A 19,649-nucleotide genomic window follows, 5' to 3' on the forward strand; every position below is an offset into this window, starting at 1 on the left:
GAGAGCCGTCAAAACACCTCCCATACCACCTGAGGCCAGAGAGCCAATGGTAGGCTAGCTCTATGGTCTTCTGCGTTAACCTCAGAATGGTAGACTGCAGCCCAGAGGGGCCTGAATCCCTTACTTGCCTTCTGGAACACATTGATGTCCATCCCTGGGGTAGATGTCAGGGTGGCTTCCCAAGATTTATGGCTTGGGAAAGGTCGGACAATGAGAAGCACCTGGAGAGCACTTTCTAGGGTTCCTGCCTCCAGTTCCTGCCCTGACTTCCCTGGGTGATGGACTGTGTGGGACCCAGAAACAAGCCATATAAACCGTCTCCTCCCCCAGTTGCCTCACGGTCTTATCACAGTAGTAGACCATAAACTGGTGCAGATTTCATCTTCCTGGGTTTACACTTTAAGGTTTGCTTTTTTTAAAAAAAAGATTTATTTATTACATATTAATATATTGTAGCTGTCTTCAGATACACCAGAAGAGGGCATCAGATCCCATTACAGATGGTTGTGAGCGGCCATGTGGTTGCTGGGATTTGAACTCAGGACCTCTGGAAGAGCAGTCAGTGCTCTTAACTTCTGAGCCATCTCTCCAGCCCAAGGTTTGCTTTTTTTTTTTTTTTCCGGAGCTGGGGACCGAACCCAGGGCCTTCCGCTTGCTAGGCAAGCGCCCTGCCACTGAGCTAAATCCCCAACCCCCCAAGGTTTGCTTTTTTAAAGTGAAAACAGGCTACACTTTTTAATTCCCAATTACCTCTTTAATAAAGTCTGAGCATTGTGCTAAGTGTCTCTGTGCGCCTGCCTGCTCCTGATGGCACCTGTTTCCTCCTTAAGGTTCTGGAGTTGTCTGCATCCCATGGCTCACCTTCTGCACCTTCGAAGCCGGTGATGGCCAGCTGTCCCAGTTAGGGTTTCCATTGCTGTGAACAGGCACCATGAGCACAGCAACTCCTATAAAGGGAAACATTTCACTGGGGCTGATTTACAGTTTCAGAGGCTTAGTCCATAATCCTCATGGGGAGAAGCATGGCAGCATGCAGGCAGACATGGAGCTGAGAGTTCTACATCTTGATCCACAGGCAGCAGGAGACTGTGAGGCACATGGGGCATAGCTCGAGCATCTGAAACCTCAGCCCGCCCCCACAGTGACACACTTCCTCTGACAAGGCCACACCCACTGACAAGGCCACACCCACTTCAACAAGGCCATGCCTCCTAACAGTGCCACTCCCTATGGACCAAGCATTCAAACACATGAGTCTATGGGGGCCAAACCTATTCAAACCACACCACCATCTATACCATTTTTATGTGAAACCACACAACACTGACATTTCTACTGCACTCTGTGCCACCCAGGACTCTTCTCATTAAGGCCCTGGGTCCACCGGAAGTAGTTTTGGGTGCTTATCACCCAATGGTCGGTTGACAGCAGCTTCTATTCGATATGCCTCATGTCCCCTTTGGCCATGAGACCTGTCTGGCCACAGGATCTAGCTTCAGAGGTAGACACTTGGGAGCCTCCCTTTTGCCCCCACCCCCACCCCCACAGACCTCTCTGTCCACGTAACTCCATAGAGGGTCCGAGGGATGCGTGTACTGATCAGAAGCACTTGGGAAGCCCCTGGTGCTGGCTTCTCACTCTCTGGGTTTCTTCCCACGAATTATGTGTGAGGGGAAATTGTACCCTACCTGGTAATCACAAAGAAAAACTGAAAAGTAGTAAAGGCTAGTACTAAGCATGCGTGTGTGCGTGCGTGTGCATTCGTGTGGTGTTTGTGTGTGTGTGTGTGTGTGTGAGAGAGAGAGAGAGAGAGAGAGAGAGAGAGAGAGAGGGAGAGACAGACATACAGACAGACAGACAGAGGCAGAGAGACAGACACAGAGATAGAGACACTGAGAGAGACAGAGACACAGAGAGACACAGAGACATGGAGAGACACAGAGACACAGACACAGAGACACAGAGAGACACAGAGACACTGAGAGAGACAGAGACATGGAGAGAGAGACACTGAGAGGCACAGAGACACAGAGAGAGACAGAGACTGAAGACGGAGATTATTAATCTCCTGACCTCGGTTAGTGGGTTGACATAAAGAACAAGCCTGGGCCCCTGCTCACATCCCTCTGGCTGCCCCGCCTTGCTATGCAAATCTCTTTTGCACAAGCTGCTGCTCTCTGTCATCATCGTTCAGTAAAGTAGGCAGGACGCCCTCCTTCAAGCCAAGCAGTGGCTAACAATGCCTAGACCCCTGGAGCTGTTAGTGAAATGAACCTCTTTCTTTCACGAGTTACCAGCCGCACCCCCAGCCCCAGCTCCAGCCCCCACCCCCAGCCCCCACTCCATCCGGAGCTGTTATCAAAATGAACCTGTTTTTTTTTTTTTTTTTTAAGTGACCAGCCTCCGGTCATTTGGTTAGGTTGTTTGTTTTCTGTCCAGTCAAGTTGGGCTGCCTCCCAACAGAAAGGCCAACCCTTCGGCAGTTGGTCTGATTGCTGTTCGGTCCACTGGACTGTCTCTGCAGTCCCAGAGCATTCCTCATGAGCTGCTGATCTCCAGTTCACACTGCAACCCCAAAGGAGTCAGTTTTAACACTGGCAGAGGAGGACTATCTCAGCAACAGGAACTGCCACCGAGTGAGGGCAAACAGGCCAAAAAGCAAAGGCGGCCTTCTCCGTGCCCTTTTAAGTGGGCCGCCGCCAGATGACATGGCCTAGTTTTAGGGTGGATCATCCCACTTCGAATGACCCAAGCAAGACCCTCACAGGCGGGCCCAGCTGACGATTTTAGTTGATGTCGTCACAAGAACAAGGTGAGCGTCACAGCAGGGGAAACTGCTACATTGTAACTTTCCATGCCCAGACACGATCTTCCGTTCTAAGAAACTTCTGCCGATATAAAAAGTCTATGCAGGCTGGAGGGATGGCTCCGTGGTTAAGAGCACTGGTCCTGAGTTCAAGTCCCAGCAACCACATCTGTAAGGGGATGTGATGCCCTCTTCTGTCATGCAGGCATATGTGCAAATAGAGCATTCATATAAATAAATGAATAAATTAAAAAAAAAGAATGTATTGTTAGGCTTAGCACCTTGTGCAGGCAGCAAAAGCAGGGAAGAATCAGGACTGGGTTGCCTTAAAGCCCCCGCAAGGCTGGGCAGCAGCCTTGGGGCAGGAGGGGCCAGGAGTCCACTGATTCAGCATTTGGGCCCTGATTCCGGAGAAGACATCTCAGCTCAGGGCCAGTCCCTTCCCTTTCTCTTTAGATTTATTTTATTTTATATGTATGACTGTTTTTGCCTACACGTATGTACATGCACTCACATGCATGCCCGGTACCTGTGGAGTCCAGAGGAGGGCATAGGAACCGGAATTACAGACGGTTGTGAGCCACTCTGTGGCTGCTGGGAACTGAACCCAGGTCCTCTGCAAGAGCAGCCAGTGTTCCTGACTGCTGAGCTTTATCTTCAGTGCTGGCTGTTCCCTTTCTGTCTTCATGAAGTGGCCACCATAGGCAGCTCCTTGTTTACCCCCTTCTATGAAGAGTGTTCTGGAACTTCTCCATATATGGCTGAGAACCCCCAGGGTACTTCTTGTACCTGATGGGTACCAGTTATGTGACTCAAACAGTGACTAACACCTGACATCTTACTGGACTCTGTCTTCCCATTTCCAGCATTGTGAGAAGGTTTAGTCCCAGGCTGCTTCTGTGTAGACGTTTAGTGCCCCAAACAGGCAGCTTGTGCCATCTGGAGGCCTAGCTTCCTTCCCCTGGGGACCATCAGCAGCTGAGAAGACCATGACAAAGTGCCCAGGGCAAGATGGAGTTGGTTTTGCTGGCAGCTGTGAGGCCATGCTCCCACCCCGCAGGTTTTGTGACCTGTGAGAATGTGGTTAGAGCTGGGCAAATAGGGAGGATGGGACGGCTGCAGCAGCAGGGGCTGCATTCAGTCACCTAGATACAGGACGTAGTACATGACCATCGACTTGAGACTAAAGTGTGCAAGTTTTGCCATGCATGATGTTGTTTAATCACACATTGGTTTGGGTTCAGCTGTCCAGAAAAAGGCTGAATTCCTCCTCTTTAGGCACCAGACAGAGGCTTAGTTGCAACCTGAACATCTTTCATTGTTGTACCTTTGATAAGAGACACGTCAGAGCAGTTGGATGTCAGAGGGACATAGGCCAGAGGTCACGAGTTCCCCCAAAGCTGGACAACCAGGGAAAGTGAAACAAAAGACATAACTAGAAAGTGGTCGTGGGGAGAAAGATCTCATGCTTACTAAGAGTTGACAGACACCAGGACAGCAGAAGCCAGAGCAGGCATAGTGTGGATCAGGTTAATTCTGCAACATGTGTGGATCAGATTAATTCTGCAACCAGTCAGCTGGAGTTGGCTGGGAAGTGCTCTGGCTAGAGGCTTTCAGGCTCATGTGAGTCAGAGAGCTGGGGGAGGGGGTGGTGAAAGGGTGGCAGACACTGGGGTAGTCTCCTACTTCCTCCTTTCCCCTCCCCACTCTGTGTGTCTGTGTGTCTGTCTGTGTGTCTGTGTGTCTGTCTGTCTGTCTATCTCTGTCCTTCTATCTTCCTGCCTCTCTTTTCTTGTTGAGCAGCAAACCCAATCACTCTCTACTGTTTTCCCAAATGTATTGGGTTCTGGGCTGTGTGAACGTGTTTCAGGCTGGTATAAACTGAGGACCTCGCCCTGTTACTCTCTAGGAAGCAGTGCAATGGGAGAGACGTAACCAAGGTTTACGTTCTAAAACGGTGGGTGGTATCTGGGGAGGTAGACAAGAGGGAGTGAGCTAGCAGGGCAACCTCAGAAAATGCTGTGCACTGGATGGCCTCCGCTGAACTGCAGAGAAGCCTGTGCTTCCAGGGGCCATTCAGAAGAGTGTCACACTGGGCAGATGTGGTTCCAGAGGCCATTCAGAAGAGAGTCACACTGGGCAGAAGCAGCCAGGCATCACATTTGCCTGACCAGAGTCTGGCTGGAGCACTGGGGAGAGTGTGGTATTGGCACCCGGTGCTGCTTTCTCTTGGCAGGAGGTGGGCGGGGCAGGCCTGAGGACCAGACTCACCCGTGGTGACAATAGCAGCCATCCTGTGTCAGCTTTTTGTGTGTGCTCAACCATGCTTTCTGTAATTATTTGATTCTCAAGGCAAATTCAAATTTGTTTTTATTTCTGATACCCGAGTGACCTTTCCAAGTTCAACAATGGCTGGATAGCAGCCGCGCTAGGATTTCATCTAAGTCTATGCAATCATTTAAGACTAGAAACTCACTTTGCATCCTACGAACGGAGGTTACACATCAGCTCGTCCACAGCACCCTAAGCTCCGCAAGTCACAGTGAGCGAGACTCATTGTGGTGGCTACTCTCCTGCAGGGACCAGGCCAGTTTTCCCTGGGACCAATCTGTCAATCTGATGTCTGAGCGCTGGCCTCCACTTCCAGCTGAGCTGCAGGCCTCACGCCACCCCTCAGGTTCCAGAAAGCAAGGGGACATTTGGAGCCACTCGGAATCTGGGGAGCCTGCGCAGCGTCTTTGGAATTCTTTCCTGCCGACATGCTTCCAGCATTTCTCATCACGCAAGAGCCAGGTGGGCGCCCTTACTCTATCCTCGCAAGGCAAATGGCCCACTTGGGCTTACAGATGATCTACAGCACAGATGTTCTCTTCCCAAACATTCAAGGTGGAAATTTGATAGACACTTGGAGAATAGAGGTGACCATTAAAGTTTGAATCCCTTCCCTGTCTTCCTCTGATTCTTCCTGCCCAGTGATGAGAACCAGCAAATCTTTGCCAAGTTCAAGCATGGGTCAATGGCTACGTTCTGTCCAATATGGAGTTCTGGTCCAAATTCCCTCCTCAGGGGCTGTTGTGTTTAGCAGAGCTCAGGGTTGCTTAGAGTGTAGGGAGGACATAAGAGACCGGACCTGGGTCTGATGGGGATTCTAGGGGTGCTCTTCGATTGGGGGTGCTATCAATGATCAGGACATATATGTAAGCAGGAGGTGTTGTCTGACTGAAATTCAGGCTGCATTCTACCTGTGCAGTAGATCTATACATTCTGTTTTTCAAGTCTCTGTTTTCATCAGTAACCTGCCTGGTTGGTTACAAAGGCCAAGCTGAAGAACAGAGAGGCCAGGCCTCAATACGGGGCTCAACTTGCCATCTGTCAGTTCAGCTCTAAGTGTCACCAGCTCATAACTCTACCAGCTCATAGCTCTACCAGCTCATAGCATTGCCAGCTCATAGCTCTACCAGCTCATAGCATTGCCAGCTCATAGCTCTACAAGCTCATAGCATTGCCAGCTCATAGCTCTACCAGCTCATAGCATTGCCAGCTCATAGCTCTACCAGCTCATAGCATTGCCAGCTCAGCCTCGGGGACTTGCGCTCAATGGCAAGTGTTGCCACCCAGAGGAGGCTTCCTGGGGCCCTGTCCTTCAGCAGAAGACAGTCCAGAGGACAGACAGAGTCCCTACTGCCCTCCAATCTGAGGAAGCCAAGGTGAAGCTTGTAGAGTCTGAACTGCTTGCTGTGCCTGCCCCTGGAGCAGTTGACCTCGGGCATTCTGAAGGCAGAAGCTGCAAACTTTGAAGAAAGGAGATAGCAGAATGTAGTGGACCCCAACTACAGACTCATATCCTGCAAAATTCTTCTTCTCATTATGGACAAACAACATGGCTGGGAAATCAAGCCTTATTCTGTCTTAGACCGGAAGGAGGATTCTAGGGACCTGGCCATGGGGCCGATTGCAGAAAACAATGGCGGATGAAGCGAGAGATTTGTTGGAACCAGTAGATGGTCAAGCACTGGCTGCACTAGAACCTACTGAGTAGCTGTGTCAGGGGGCATGCTGGCCACTAGAAAGCCGCAGTGGGTTGGCCTGATACTGTGTATTCTAATGCTACACAGAATGGTTGTCCCAGAGAGGAGAGGAATAGAACCAAGTCACACTGTATGACCTCACTCTAAGCTGTTTCTGATTGGTAAGTAAAGATGCTGAGACAGCCAATAGCTAGGCAGAAGAGACATAGGTGGGGTTTAGGTTTCCCCAGGCTAGGGTGCCAAAGAGAAGAGAGAGAGAGAGAGAGACAGAGAGAGAAAAGAGAGAGAGAGAGAGAGAAACAGAGAGAGAGAGACAGAGAGAGACAGAGAGACAGAGACAAAGAGAGACAGAGAGAGACACACAGAGAGACAGAGACACAGAGACACAGAGAGAGACAGAGAGAGGAGGGAGGAAGAAGAGGAAGAAGAAGAAGTAGAAGTCATTATGGTGAGTCATGAAAACATGGCCCCGAGGGCTGGCCAATTGGGGTTAAGAGCAGCCCAGATGAAACACAGCTAGTAATAACTCAGGGTTATCAGTAGGAAAATAAATTCTAATAGCACAGAGGTAGACATCTGCCCTGCTCTTGTGCTGCTTGAGGCTCATTGTAAATATAAAAGTTGTGTGTGTCTTCGATCCAGGAGCTAAATGGTCAAGACGGGTTATTTAATCCCGGCTTGGGGTTAAATAATTTCAACAACAGGAGCAGCCCAAGGGGTGCTATCATTACCCTTGCTTATGGCTGAAGGAACATGGGCGCACGATATAAGGGCACCCACCCTGGGAACCACAGGAGGACCGAAGCTTCACTGGCTGCTTTGTGTGCCAAGCCTGTGGTCTTGGTGTCTGGGAAGGCTCTGCTCTGGGGTCGCTAGTAACAGAAACCCTCTCTGAAGACCTCTGTGTACAGCACAGGGAGCTTCGACCTACTGCAGCCCCAACACTGCTTACGGATTGATGGAAGAAAACTGCAGCTCTGCGTTCGGAGGACAGCAGCATCTCCCGTCACCCCTGGACACCTTCCATTGCAGAGGCTTCTAACTTCCTGAGCAGTTATGGAGTAAAGGAATACCAGGCCCTGTGCAGATCTGTCGTGAGCCTGATTATACAGCCCTCCTGGGAACCTGTCTTCTTGCTGCTTCATAAAGGCTGGGGCTTCTCTCTTTGTTTCCCATGTAGAGGTGGGGGCTTTGGGGCTGGCCCCTTCTCTGTGAATTATTTGCAACCTTTTCCTGCTCCCCTCACCCCACCTCCACCCTCCGTACTATGACCCTGGGAAGCTGGGAGGGGCTGGAGGGGTGGAAACTGGGATTCTTGGCAGCTCCTCGCTCCAGTGGTATGATCAGGTTGGCCAAGGTAGAGTACACCAGCTATGAGCTCTACCTCCCTGGTGGTAGGTTTGGGGCTGATAAGAACCCTGCTTCCTGCTGCTCTGCTCCCTAGAGCACTCCAGAGGCCCACTGTGCCCCTTAATCCTGTTCTGCGTTTTCAGATAGCTGCCGCTTCGTGACTAAAGGCCCTGAGGCATTTCTTTCCTAAGGGGAAGCTGACTGGCACTGTTAATGCCTCGCACACACACACCACACTGCCACCACCCCCTGGCTACTGTGTGTAGGCTGTCTGTGAAGTATGATAAAAAAAAAATCAATCAGAACCAAAGATAAAGATACAGGAGCAAAGAGGTTTTACTTGGAGAAAGTAGAAACAGAGCAACCTACACGTGTTGCCATCCCCCTCTAAGAAGAAAACCAGCCAGCACTGGTACACCACGCTCTCCTAGAGCTGACCAGACCCATCTTGAAGAAAGATGATGAGAACCAGGCACTGGGACAGCCAGGTAACGTGTATGCACTGCCAAGGGACATGGTGCGCCATTCCTAAACCATCCCTTGTGTGTAGACACCAGCATCCGTTAGGTGGTGTAGAAGAAGAGCAAAAGGAGCAGACCGGGAAGGACAAACATTTGGGGCTGTTGGCGGCTGCACCCATTCAGAATTTCTAGGGACTAAGTTTGTTCCTGTGACCCTGAACACAAAGGGGGCCTCTGTGGGCAGGACGGCTCTGAGCGAAGGAAATTGTTAATCCCACGGATTCAACGGGGGGAGACCTCCAACTGAAACCATGGCCAAATAAATTATTTTTTGTTCCTACATGAGCTGTCTCTCCCTAAAGGTGAAGTTCACAAGATCAGCTTTGGACATGGGCAAGTTCTTTTTTTCCTTTGTTGATATTGTTGTTTGTTTGTTTGTTTGTTTCTTTGAGACAAAGTTTCTCTATGTAGCTTTCCCTGACTGTTATGGAACTCCATCCTTAGACCAGGCTGGCCTCAAACTCACAGAGATCCACTTTCCTCTGCTTCCTGAGTGCTGGCATTAAAGTTGTATGTCACCACTGCCCAGGGTGTTTATAGTTTGGGAATAGGGGTTTTCCAAATGGGGGATTTGGCAGGCAAATAGGCTGGGTTACAGAAGCAGAACCTAAGTCTAACAAATTGGTCATAACGAAGACATGGTGGCTTGGTGGTAGTCATGACAACACAGTTATAACAAGGTGGTCTTGACAACACGGTTATAATAAGGTGGTCATGACAACACGGTTATAGCAAGGTGGTCATGACAACAGGTGGTTATAACAAGGTGGTCATGACAACAGGTGGTCATAATAACTTTGTATCAAAGGTGTGCTTGCTGTTTCCTGTAACAGACAGTACAGAACTATTTGTAGTTGACATAGTCCAATCCTTGAGAAACAGAAATTTAACCATAAACAGGAGTGAGCCTAGTTCGTCTCTACTATAAGATAGCTTTCAAGCCCGAGATGGAGGCAGCAGGTTGGCTTATCAAAACTAACAGCACGAGGTCCAGAAGAACAGGTGCACCATCATAAAAACAAAATCAGACTAGTTAGGAGAGGCTGCCTGTGACTGGGGCGGTTGGGAGCACTGGCTGCTCCTCCAGAGGTCCCGACCACCTTCCAGGCAGTTCCTCCAATGAGTTTTTCTTCCTCTAGGAGTTTTTTTAAATTGAGTCTTGTTACTTTCTTGTGAAGTTTGTGAATTTCCTCGGTTTCTGTGATGGAATTCTTATCTGGAGGAATTAGAGACATGATATCTAGCCCCACTGTCTCTGAGACCCTCAGGCCTGTTTCATCCAGTTTAATGCAGTTCAGCATTGTGGAGCTAGAGTTCAGCTTTGGTAATATTTTGCTTCTTAAAAGAAAAATTTCTTTCTAGGCCATCTGCCCTGTACAATGAAGCCTTGTTTCAAAAAAACAAAACTAAAAACCAGGGGTTGGTGAGATGGCCCCAAGGTAAACAGTGCCTACTGTTCTTCAGAAGGTCAGAAACTTCAAATTCGGGTCCCAGAACACACACTGAGCAGCTCAGAACTGGCTGCAACTTCAGTCCCAAGGAATCTAAAATCATATGTGCACACATGCCCACACACACACACACACACACACACACACACACACACACACATCATTCCACCATTCATTCGCTCTCTCTCTCTCTCTCTCTCTCTCTCTCTCTCTCTCTCCCTCTCCCTCCCCCTCCCCTCTCCCTCTCCCATCTCTCTCAATTCAAATAAGATTAAGAAAACTTTTATATCCAATCTAAGCTATTATAAGGACAAAACAGATTTTAGTTTTGTTTTATCTGTTTTTGATTTTTTTTTTTTTGAAGACAGGGTCTGTATTAGTCAGGGTTCTTTAGAGTCACAGAACTTATGGAATGTCTCTCTACATTGAGGGAATTTATTGTGACGACTTACGGTCTGTATTTCAACTACCCCAACAAGGGTAAGCTGTGAATGGGAAGCCCGAGGATCTAGTAGTCGCTGAGTCCCACAAGGCTAGTTGTTTCAGCTGGCCTTCTGTAGACGTAGCTTCCAACAGATGTGCTGGCACGTAAATACAAGTAGTGAAGACGAACCAATCTTCCTTCTTCCAATGTCCTTATGTAGGCCTGCAGCAGAAGGTGTGGCCCAGATTAAGGTGTAAAACACCACACCTGGATCTGGGACTTGCTTTGTCCCAGACTGACCTTGAACTCAGAGATTTCCTTGCCTCAGTCTCCTGGGATTAAAGGTATGTACTGCTTTGCCTGGACCTAAGCTTTTCATGGCCACTGTGCCTCAAGATCTCCATGCCAAGATCCAGGTCAGAAACTTGTGTCTTCTAGCCTCAAGATCTGGACCACAGGGACATCCGCCAATTCTGGATTGCAGGTCACTCCAGGTATAGTCAAGCTGACAACCATGACAGGGTCTCACTCTTTAACTCAGGCTGGCCCCAAACTTGCAATGACATCTGTCTCTGCCTCCTCGGTGCTGGGATGACAGGTTTGCAGCACCATACTCAGCTGGCCTAACAGCGCAGGTCCTGGTGGCCTTTCTTGACATAATGCTTGCTTCCCAAACCTGAACCCCTTAAGAGCTGGGCTTTACAGAATCCTGGTGGGAAATGTCATGGTGTCAGAAATGTTTGGCTAAGGGTCCTTTGCATCTGGACAGAAGACGCTAAATAGCCAAGAGCAGTGTTGTTATACACCATGTCACTTTCCCACGGGACATTCTGCCCCAACATCTGCTGATTTTATTCCACTCTGGCAACATCTTTCCCTGCACGGGTCCTGCTCCAGCGTTACTCCTCAGCCTCCATGCTCTGGCATTAGGTTCCCGGGTCCCTCAACTTGTGCAGGTGGCTTCTCGTGGCTCAATCGCTGAAAAGCCATCCCTGTCCTGACTGTCGCAGAGGCCAAGAAGCAGCAGCACAGGGGTGAAGTCTGTGACCAGGAGCCTGAGATCAGGGCAGCTCCCAGCCCCATGCCCGACATATGGCCAACAGACACCTGGTTTTAGTCACACCCTGTAAAACCCAGCTGAGACTGAGGGAAACCTGCCACCAGTTCCTGGATTAGAAGAGGGAAGGCTGTGATGTCTATCCAGTGGTTCTCCATATGAGCCTCAGGTATGAACGCTGTTGCCATACTTGTAAGTGGCATGGGCGCTGGGGGGGCATTGCAGGGAGCTGCTGAGGTGTAACTGCAGTAACAAAACTGGGCATTTCTTTAAAAAAAAAGATATTTGTATTCTTTTAAATGTGTGTTTGTGTGTGGGTATGTGGATGTGAGCCCAGGTGCCCACAGAGTTTGGAAGAATGGGGAGGGGGGTGCAGATTGTCTAGAGCTGGATTTCCACTAAGGCAGCTGGTGCTCACGTTGAGCAAGGGTCCCTATCTTAGTTAGGGTTTTACTGCTGCGAGCAGACACCATGACCAAGACAACTCCTATGAGGACAACATTTAATTGGGGCTGGCTTACAGGTTCAGAGATTCAGTCCATTATCATCAAGGCGGGAACATGGCAGCATCCAGGCAGGCATGGTGCAGGAGGAGCTGAGAGTCTACATCTTCATCTGAAGGATGCTAAGAGAAGACTGGCTTCCAAGGAGCTAGGATGAGGGCTTTAAAGCCCCTGCCCACAGAGACACATCTATTCCAACAAGGCCACACCTCCAAATCGTACCATTCCCTGGGCCAAGCACATTCAAACCATGACAGTCCCTTTGCCTCTGTCCTTAACCATTTAGTAGCCATCTGTTTACCCCAAGGTGGTCTCTTCCGATTTAGCGCCTTTTACTTTCTCAAACATAAGATAAGAAAGGCAGCACAGTCTAACCCACCATACAAGGAATGGAAGCAGGAAGGTCAGAGAGGGTAAAGTCAGCCTATGGGGTGAGTTCAGCCTTGGTTACATTAGATTTCATATATATAAAAACAAAAACAAAACATTTTTCCAAGTCTTGGTGAGTTTTTTTTTTTTTAACTAATTTGCTCACCGTTTTCAGAGAATGAGGCACATTTTTATTTTTGGCTCATGTCAAATGTAACATATTAACTCATCATCACAGTTTCAATTTTAGATGTATTTACACATTGCGATGGGAAAGTGTGAAATTTCTAAATAAGAGAAATCACAGAAGTTATTCTCTCCCGATATGTGGGGCCGTTGCCTCTTTTGAGGCATGCATTTATATGTTTATGGATTTAAAAGCAAAATAAAATGTGCGTTAAGTCCAATGGCAAAGTCCATCAGTCAGAGAAAACCCTACAAGAATAACAACACAGTATCAGTTTGTTTGGGTTCAGTTTAACCAGTATTTGCTGGTTGTTTCTTCCAGCTACATAAATTTCTGTTTTCTTTTTTTTATTTTTCCTCTCTTTTTCTCCTTCACCTTTGGCCTAAACAAGTTGCTATGTAGCTAGGGCAGGCCTCAACTCTGTGGCAATCCTCCTGCCGCAGTCTTCTGAGTGCTAGGCTAGGACTACAGGTGTACTCATCCTATGTGGGAAGGCACAGTTCTAGCCATTATAAACTCAAAGGACAAGAAGTCCACTCTTAGGAAGTCACTTTCCCCTGTGACAGGAAGCTGGGTGTCTTAGTCAGGGTTTCTATTCCCGCACAAACATCATGACCAAGAAGCAAGTTGGGGAGGAAAGGGTTCATTCAGCTTACACTTCCACATGGCTGTTTCATCACCAAAGAAGTCAGGACTGGAACTCAAGCAGGTCAGGAAGCAGGAGCTGAGGCAGAGGCCATGAAAGGATGTTACTTACTGGCTTGCTTCCCCTGGCTTGCTCAGCTTGCTTTCTTATAGAACCCAAGACCACCAGCCTAGGGGATGGCACCACCCACAATGGGCTGGGCCCTCCCCACTTGATCACTAATTAAGAAAATGCCTTACAGCTGGGTCTCATGGAGGTATTCCCCAACCGAGGCTCCTTTTTCTGTGATAACTCCAGTTTGTGTCAAGTTGACACACAAAATTAGCCAGTACACTGGGTGTGGCTTCCAGCACAGAGTGGAGCATACAGGACTGGCTGCAGGTGCCTTGAAGTGCTTTAAAATCTAGTGGCTGCTCACCTATCCTCTTTGGGCTGCTAGGTGTTACCCAAGGACCAAGAACACATTCTCATTGTCCTTTACCATAACAATGCAGTCCTCAACCTCTGTTTTTGTAGCAAGGGAGGGAGGAAAGGGAGGAGGAAGGATAGAAGATGTTGCAAAGCAAATTGTGTCCCTCAAACTCTTATGTTAGAATCTTAACCTAGCGTCTCAGAATGTGATCGGATTTGGAAGTTTTAAGTAGTAACGTTAAAATTAGGTCATTAGGGCAGGCCCAAATCCAGTCCCACCGGTGCCTTTGCAGGAGGAAATCAGGGCACAGTCACATACAGAAGGACAACCGTGTAAGGACAAAGCAAGAAAAGCAACCTGTCCTCACAGGATTGTGAGGTCGATTTCTGGGTCCAGGCAGCCCCACCCATAGCATCTGCAACGGCAAACCCCAGAAGATTACAGCAGAGACTAAGAGATGGTTCTCGAGCAAGACACCAGAGATGGAAGGGGGGCATGATTGTTTTGACAGGAATAGAGAAGGAACGAGATTGGGCTGAGCCAGGCAGGGCTGCCCAAGCTCACCACTTGAGGAAGAAAGGGGATGCAGGATGGAGTGGGCCTTATATAGGGAACTGGGAATATAAAAACTACATCCGTCCTGGCTGTGGAAGGAGAACCCCTGGATGACAAGGAAGGACTGACTGGACATGGGGACCTGGTTGGAAAAGACCAGGTGTAGACCAAGCAGGCTGTGGGCAGACACAGCTGGTATAGAATGTGGGCGGAGCCAGGCACATTGGCCAAAGGGGAAGAAACAAGGAAGGTTTGCACCAGGGTTCCTCACAGTGGGCCAGACAGATGTCTGAGCTGGAGCCTTGAGAATGTACAGCTGAGCTTTTCTTTCTTTTCTTTTCAACAGGGTCTCTTCTTAAAGCCTGGGCTGGCTACAAAACAATTCCCCTGCCTCAGTCCCTGAGTGTTGGCGTTATAGATATTTGCTACCATACTTGGCCTCAGGTGAGATTGTGTGTCACTCTGGGCAGAGTTCAGGAATGGCTGACCCTAGTCGGAGCATCAATTCATAGAACACCTAGTCTCAGAGTCACCAAGGGTCAGAATCCCCAAGATAGAAGCATACCACCACGAGGAATGAGAGTACCACATGAGATTTGAACTGTGACAGAAGAGACACTGTGGGTTTAGATACCGAAAGGGGTCTGGCGCGGGATAGCGTCTTCTGGCGGAAGTCTCAGGCAGTGTGTGCCAGCGCATGCGTCACGCAGATTGCCTATCCCACCTCTGTCATAAGTTACAAAGAGACGTACAGGCTGTAGCTCAGCACAGCCCTTCCACACCGAGAGCAGAAGCCTGGCCTCAGCTTCCCCAGGAAGGATCAGGCTCTGCTAGCACACAACAGCAAATATGAGGGGGGTGGCTGGCTCACTAATGAATTCACTTCTTAATCACATTGTATACTTCTTGCAAGCTGAACACACTGCCCTGTGGTGCTGTTGCCTCCAGGGTCCAGTTCTCCAGCAGCCATTGAACACTCACCATGACCTTGGGAAGCGAGCGTATATCAAAACAAAGCTGCTCTATATTAAAACCCCGCCCACAGGGCCCCGCCCCAACCAAGGTCCAACTCCACCCACAGGGCTCAGCCCCGCTCACAGGGCCCAGCTCTGCCCACAGGCCCCTTGCCCCACCCAGAGGACTCAGCCCCGCCCATAGGGCTCAGCCCCGCCCATAGGGCTCAGCACTACCCACAGGGCTCAGCCCAGCCAACAGGGCCCGGACCGGTCCACAGGACTCAGCCCCGCCCACAGAGCCCAGGGACAGCAGCCCTCCTGAGAAAAGATTCCATCGAGGCAAATGAAGGAGGATGACAACCCTTGGCCTCAGTGCTACCCTCCGTGTGGGAGCAGGGGCCACCTGTTAAAGTTAGGTCCGTTTCTTCCTCCCAGCTCCATGCTCCCAGAAATAAGACTCAGACTCAAAATAATTTACGAATACCTAGGTCACATAGCTAGGTTCCTCTCTGACTACGCCATAACTTAAAATAACCCACTTACTTTAACCTCGGTTCTGCCACGTAGCTGGTTACCTGCACTCAGGTGCCATGCGTCCGACTTGGCACATCTTCCAGTGAGAATTTCCAGCACCTGGCTCTATCATGGAATTCTTTCTGCCTCCCGGATGTCCCGCCTTTGATTTTACCCTTTCCTATAGGCCATAGACTTTTTAAATTGACAGGTGATGAATCCGTACAACACACAAGATATTCTCTCTACAGCTACCAGGGAGACCGGGGGCAGGGAGATGCCTGAAAGCTCCTCCTGGCCACTAACTAACCAAGGCTGATTTCTTCTGTGAGTCAGTTGGGAGCAAGCAGTATATAGGATGAGAGGGTGCTTGACTCAGTGGTCTTCCCCAAGTCCATGTCCTAGCTTGTGCCCAAGAAAAACAGAAAACTCCAGTTGAAGCACATTTTAAAAACATCTTCTCAGGACCCCCTCAAAACTGTCCAGATCACCCCCACAAACAAGGCAAGTCTGAGAAGTGGTCACAGACCCTAGGAAACGAAGGTCATGGGGACCCCGAAGGGACCCTGCAATGTAAGAACGACATCAGGGGGCTAGTGAGGGCTGATGCCGTGTGGACTCCTTCAGCAGTGACATACTCAAGTGACTTTGAACATGTGGCTCCGTGTTGTGAAATATTAACATAGAGGGTAGCTGGGGGTGGGGGTGGGGTCCAGAGGCTGTGCGTTCTCTTTGCTGCTTTTCTGACGAGTTTTTAAATGTGAGAAGCTTATTTAAATCAAGAAGGAAAAAGATCCGTAGTATTCCCACTCACAGAAGGATCCCATGGGCTCAGAGCTTCTCGTCCACGGGAGACTCTCTTGCTCAGTCTTACCACAAACATGACAAACGAAATCAGGCCTGCATTTCACAGGTAAGCAAAGTGGGCATCAGCTCCCATTACAGATGGTTGTGAGCCACCGTGTGGTTGCTGGAAATTGAACTTGGGACCTCTGGAAGAGCAGTCAGTGCTCTTAACACACCAGTTGCTCTCAGTCCAATCCAGTTCCTGGATCATCCTAGGGTATAAAAATGCCTTCTTGGGAATTGTGTTCCTGCCAAGTCTACACTGGAAAGACATAACATCTGGGGTGTGACATAAAAGGCCCCTACAGTTTGATAGAAGTGAGGGGTGAGGGTGAACTGAGTATATATCTAAGGCCAGACTCTGTCTTTAGGGGCAGTCCCAGTAGACCTGAGGCTTGAGTCAGGACTCTTGGTAGACACAACGGAAGACATGGTGCTGCCCTGCGTTCAGTAAGGAACCAAGCTTCACCAGATGAGAGGCTGCCTCCTTCTAGGACCGGGTCTTTTTTTTTTTTTTTTCTTTTTTTCGGAGCTGGGGACCAAACCCAGGGCCTTTACCACTGAGCTAAATCCCCAACTCCTTCTAGGACGGGGTCTTATGATAGTGTTCAAGGGGTCAGGAACCAGAATCTGAAAGAGTCTGCGGCGTTCCTCTTCCTATGAGCTCCCTGGAATGAAGCAAGACCTGCCAAGGTGAATGGCAGACAAGAGTGACCTCTGAGCTCCAGATGCAGTGGCCATGCTGCTTCCAGAGCTCTCTGCAGAGTGTTCAGTGGTGTCTTTCCCCTCGTCTGATCCTCTCTCAAGCCGTTCGCTGCCCATGTTCCCTTCTTCAGCCTGTGGCTCTCTGGCCACTTCTGCCTTCAACAATTAGCAGCCAGACTTGGTACCACCCTGTGCAAGGCATGCGATGTTTGCAGTGACCGAGTCAGTGTGGCCAGTGGCACAGAGACGGTCTTGTTGTTAGATCCTGCTACTCCCCTGGCCTCCAGCGTGGCCTCCATTGGGATTTGGGTTTCTTAGGGAAAGTTACCGAGTTGGATTCTTTATCACGAGGATGTAGGCACTTGGTCAAAGAGAAGCAGTGCCTAGCTAATCAGTGACTAAGGCTGGGACACATCCTCCCTCGGTTCTGTCACCTAAACCTGGCATCTTCAAGTTATGTCCACAAGCAGTCATCCGGCAGCCTCCTCTGTGGGAAGACATTGCTTTTCTCCGTGAGTGACTGCCTGAGAGCCACCCATGGCTGGTGTAGCGCCTCACTCCCCAACAAAGGTTTTTATAGCATCTGTGGGATCCCTTGCGACTGAGCACATCAGTCAGGCGCCGAGTGGGACATGGAGGTGACAAGAAGGCACACCGGCACTTGGCTGGTAAATCTCAGACGTCTCATTTCCCCGGCAGTCTGATTTTGCTTTGCTTTTGAAAACATTAGCATATGTGATTCAATTTGCTGTTCCTCCTCGTTAGATGAGAAGTTAATGAATTGCATTGCTATTTGATCTGGCCACAGGCTATTTCATTAGCTAAATACCGCTCCCATTAGTTTTATTGGCCTGGAGATTATAGCATTTGAGGACTAGAGCCGATGTTTAAATGGACAGTCCCCACCCATTCACTTCAGCTTCTGTTTCTCTAGAGAGGCCGCACGGCCCTTCGGGTCTCACCCTGACTAGACCGTGTCTTCGCTGTCTGGCTGTTCAAGGATAAGCAAGGACATTTCCTCATGGGAGGCTCCTGCGACTTAAGGGAGCTGAGGCTCCAGACAAAACCATCAGGGGTCTGAGGAATCCACTGGGACTCGATGGATGAATGAGCTGGCTCCTCCAACATTTGTTTTGCATAAAGGCCATTATTCAACTACACTTAAGATGCAAGCCGTTCTTTACTCCCCCTGCTGTAGCTTTAAGACGAATGGAAGAAATAATTGTTCTAACAGGCATATGAATTATGTGCTGAAACTTAAATTTGATTACTGCTTCATAGTTTGTTTTTGTTTGTTTTTCTTTTTTCTTTTTTTTTCGGAGCTGGGGACCGAACCCAGGGCCTTGCGCTTGCTTGGCAAGCGCTCTACCACTGAGCTAAATCCCCAACCCCTGCTTTATAGTTTTAAAACTTTTGAAATAAGGGCCGGTGAGAGAGGTCAGTGGGCAAAGGTGACCGCTACAGAGCCTGACAACCTGAGTTTGATCGGAACTCACATGGTGGACACGGGACCTGACTCCTGAAAATTGTCCTCTGCCCTACACACACACACACACACACACACACACACACACACACTCGCGATTTGATTGACAGGTATTAGCAATGTGGATTGCTCTCACTAAACATAATATGGATGAAAATAATCCAGGCCGAGAAGATACCTACTGTGTGATTGTCTTCGAATAATAATTTCCTAAACAAAGCATGGGCACAACTGCATCGCACAGTAGAAGGTGAATCAGGTTAGAGATGGGTGAGAGGGGAGTCAGACCTGGCCTGTGCAATCAGGTTCTGGGTAGAGTCATAATGAGCTATGTACTCTTTTGAATAAACAATTTGTATCTTTAGAGCTAAATTTAAGTGAACAAAAGCAGAGCAAATCACTCATGCACATGTATATTAACACATAACTATATACATAAATACACACCTACACATACATATACACACATACACATAAATATACATATACACATAAACATAAGTGCACACATACACATATATACACATTCACATGCATACACAACCACAGTATTTTTATGTGAATTATTTTATTTAACAAGATGAATTCTTGCACAGGCAAGTACACAGCCATGCCCTGCAGGTGCTAAGGGATCCTACAGAGCCACTACTCATGGCCGCCTGTGTCCTGAGACACGACCAGAGTCCCCTGTCCCCCGTACGTGGTGCACTGTGTCATCATCAGAAAAATCCAGGAAGCCGGAGGGAGACAGAGATCTCTTGGTGCTGAGGCTGATCAGGGGAAGTGAAAGGCTTGAGTGACCTCATCCCAAATCAGAACCGAGACATTGAATGT

At 49.0% G+C, this 19,649-nt stretch overlaps 1 long non-coding RNA gene across 5 annotated transcripts; it reads left to right on the top strand.

Annotated features, from left to right (window-relative positions):
- Positions 1 to 5,166: 5,166 nt before the first annotated feature.
- LOC102546393 (uncharacterized) lies at positions 5,167 to 18,835 on the top strand. 5 transcript variants are annotated; one of them, XR_010060510.1, is made up of 6 exons: positions 5,167 to 7,282; positions 7,746 to 10,924; positions 11,002 to 11,074; positions 11,591 to 11,806; positions 14,656 to 17,997; positions 18,264 to 18,835. It is a non-coding gene; the product is annotated as an uncharacterized LOC102546393 (long non-coding RNA). The 5 variants fall into 5 exon arrangements; XR_010060511.1 differs by lacking the exon at positions 18,264 to 18,835 and having other exon boundaries at positions 5,227 to 7,282; positions 7,746 to 10,144; positions 10,801 to 10,924; positions 14,656 to 14,742; XR_005496934.2 differs by having other exon boundaries at positions 7,057 to 7,282; positions 7,746 to 8,672; positions 11,019 to 11,074; positions 14,656 to 14,753; positions 18,264 to 18,757.
- The last annotated feature ends 814 nt before the right edge of the window (positions 18,836 to 19,649 follow it).

Source organism: Rattus norvegicus, chromosome 19, assembly GCF_036323735.1.
Source record: "Rattus norvegicus strain BN/NHsdMcwi chromosome 19, GRCr8, whole genome shotgun sequence".
In the NCBI taxonomy this organism is placed as follows: Eukaryota; Metazoa; Chordata; class Mammalia; order Rodentia; family Muridae; genus Rattus; species Rattus norvegicus.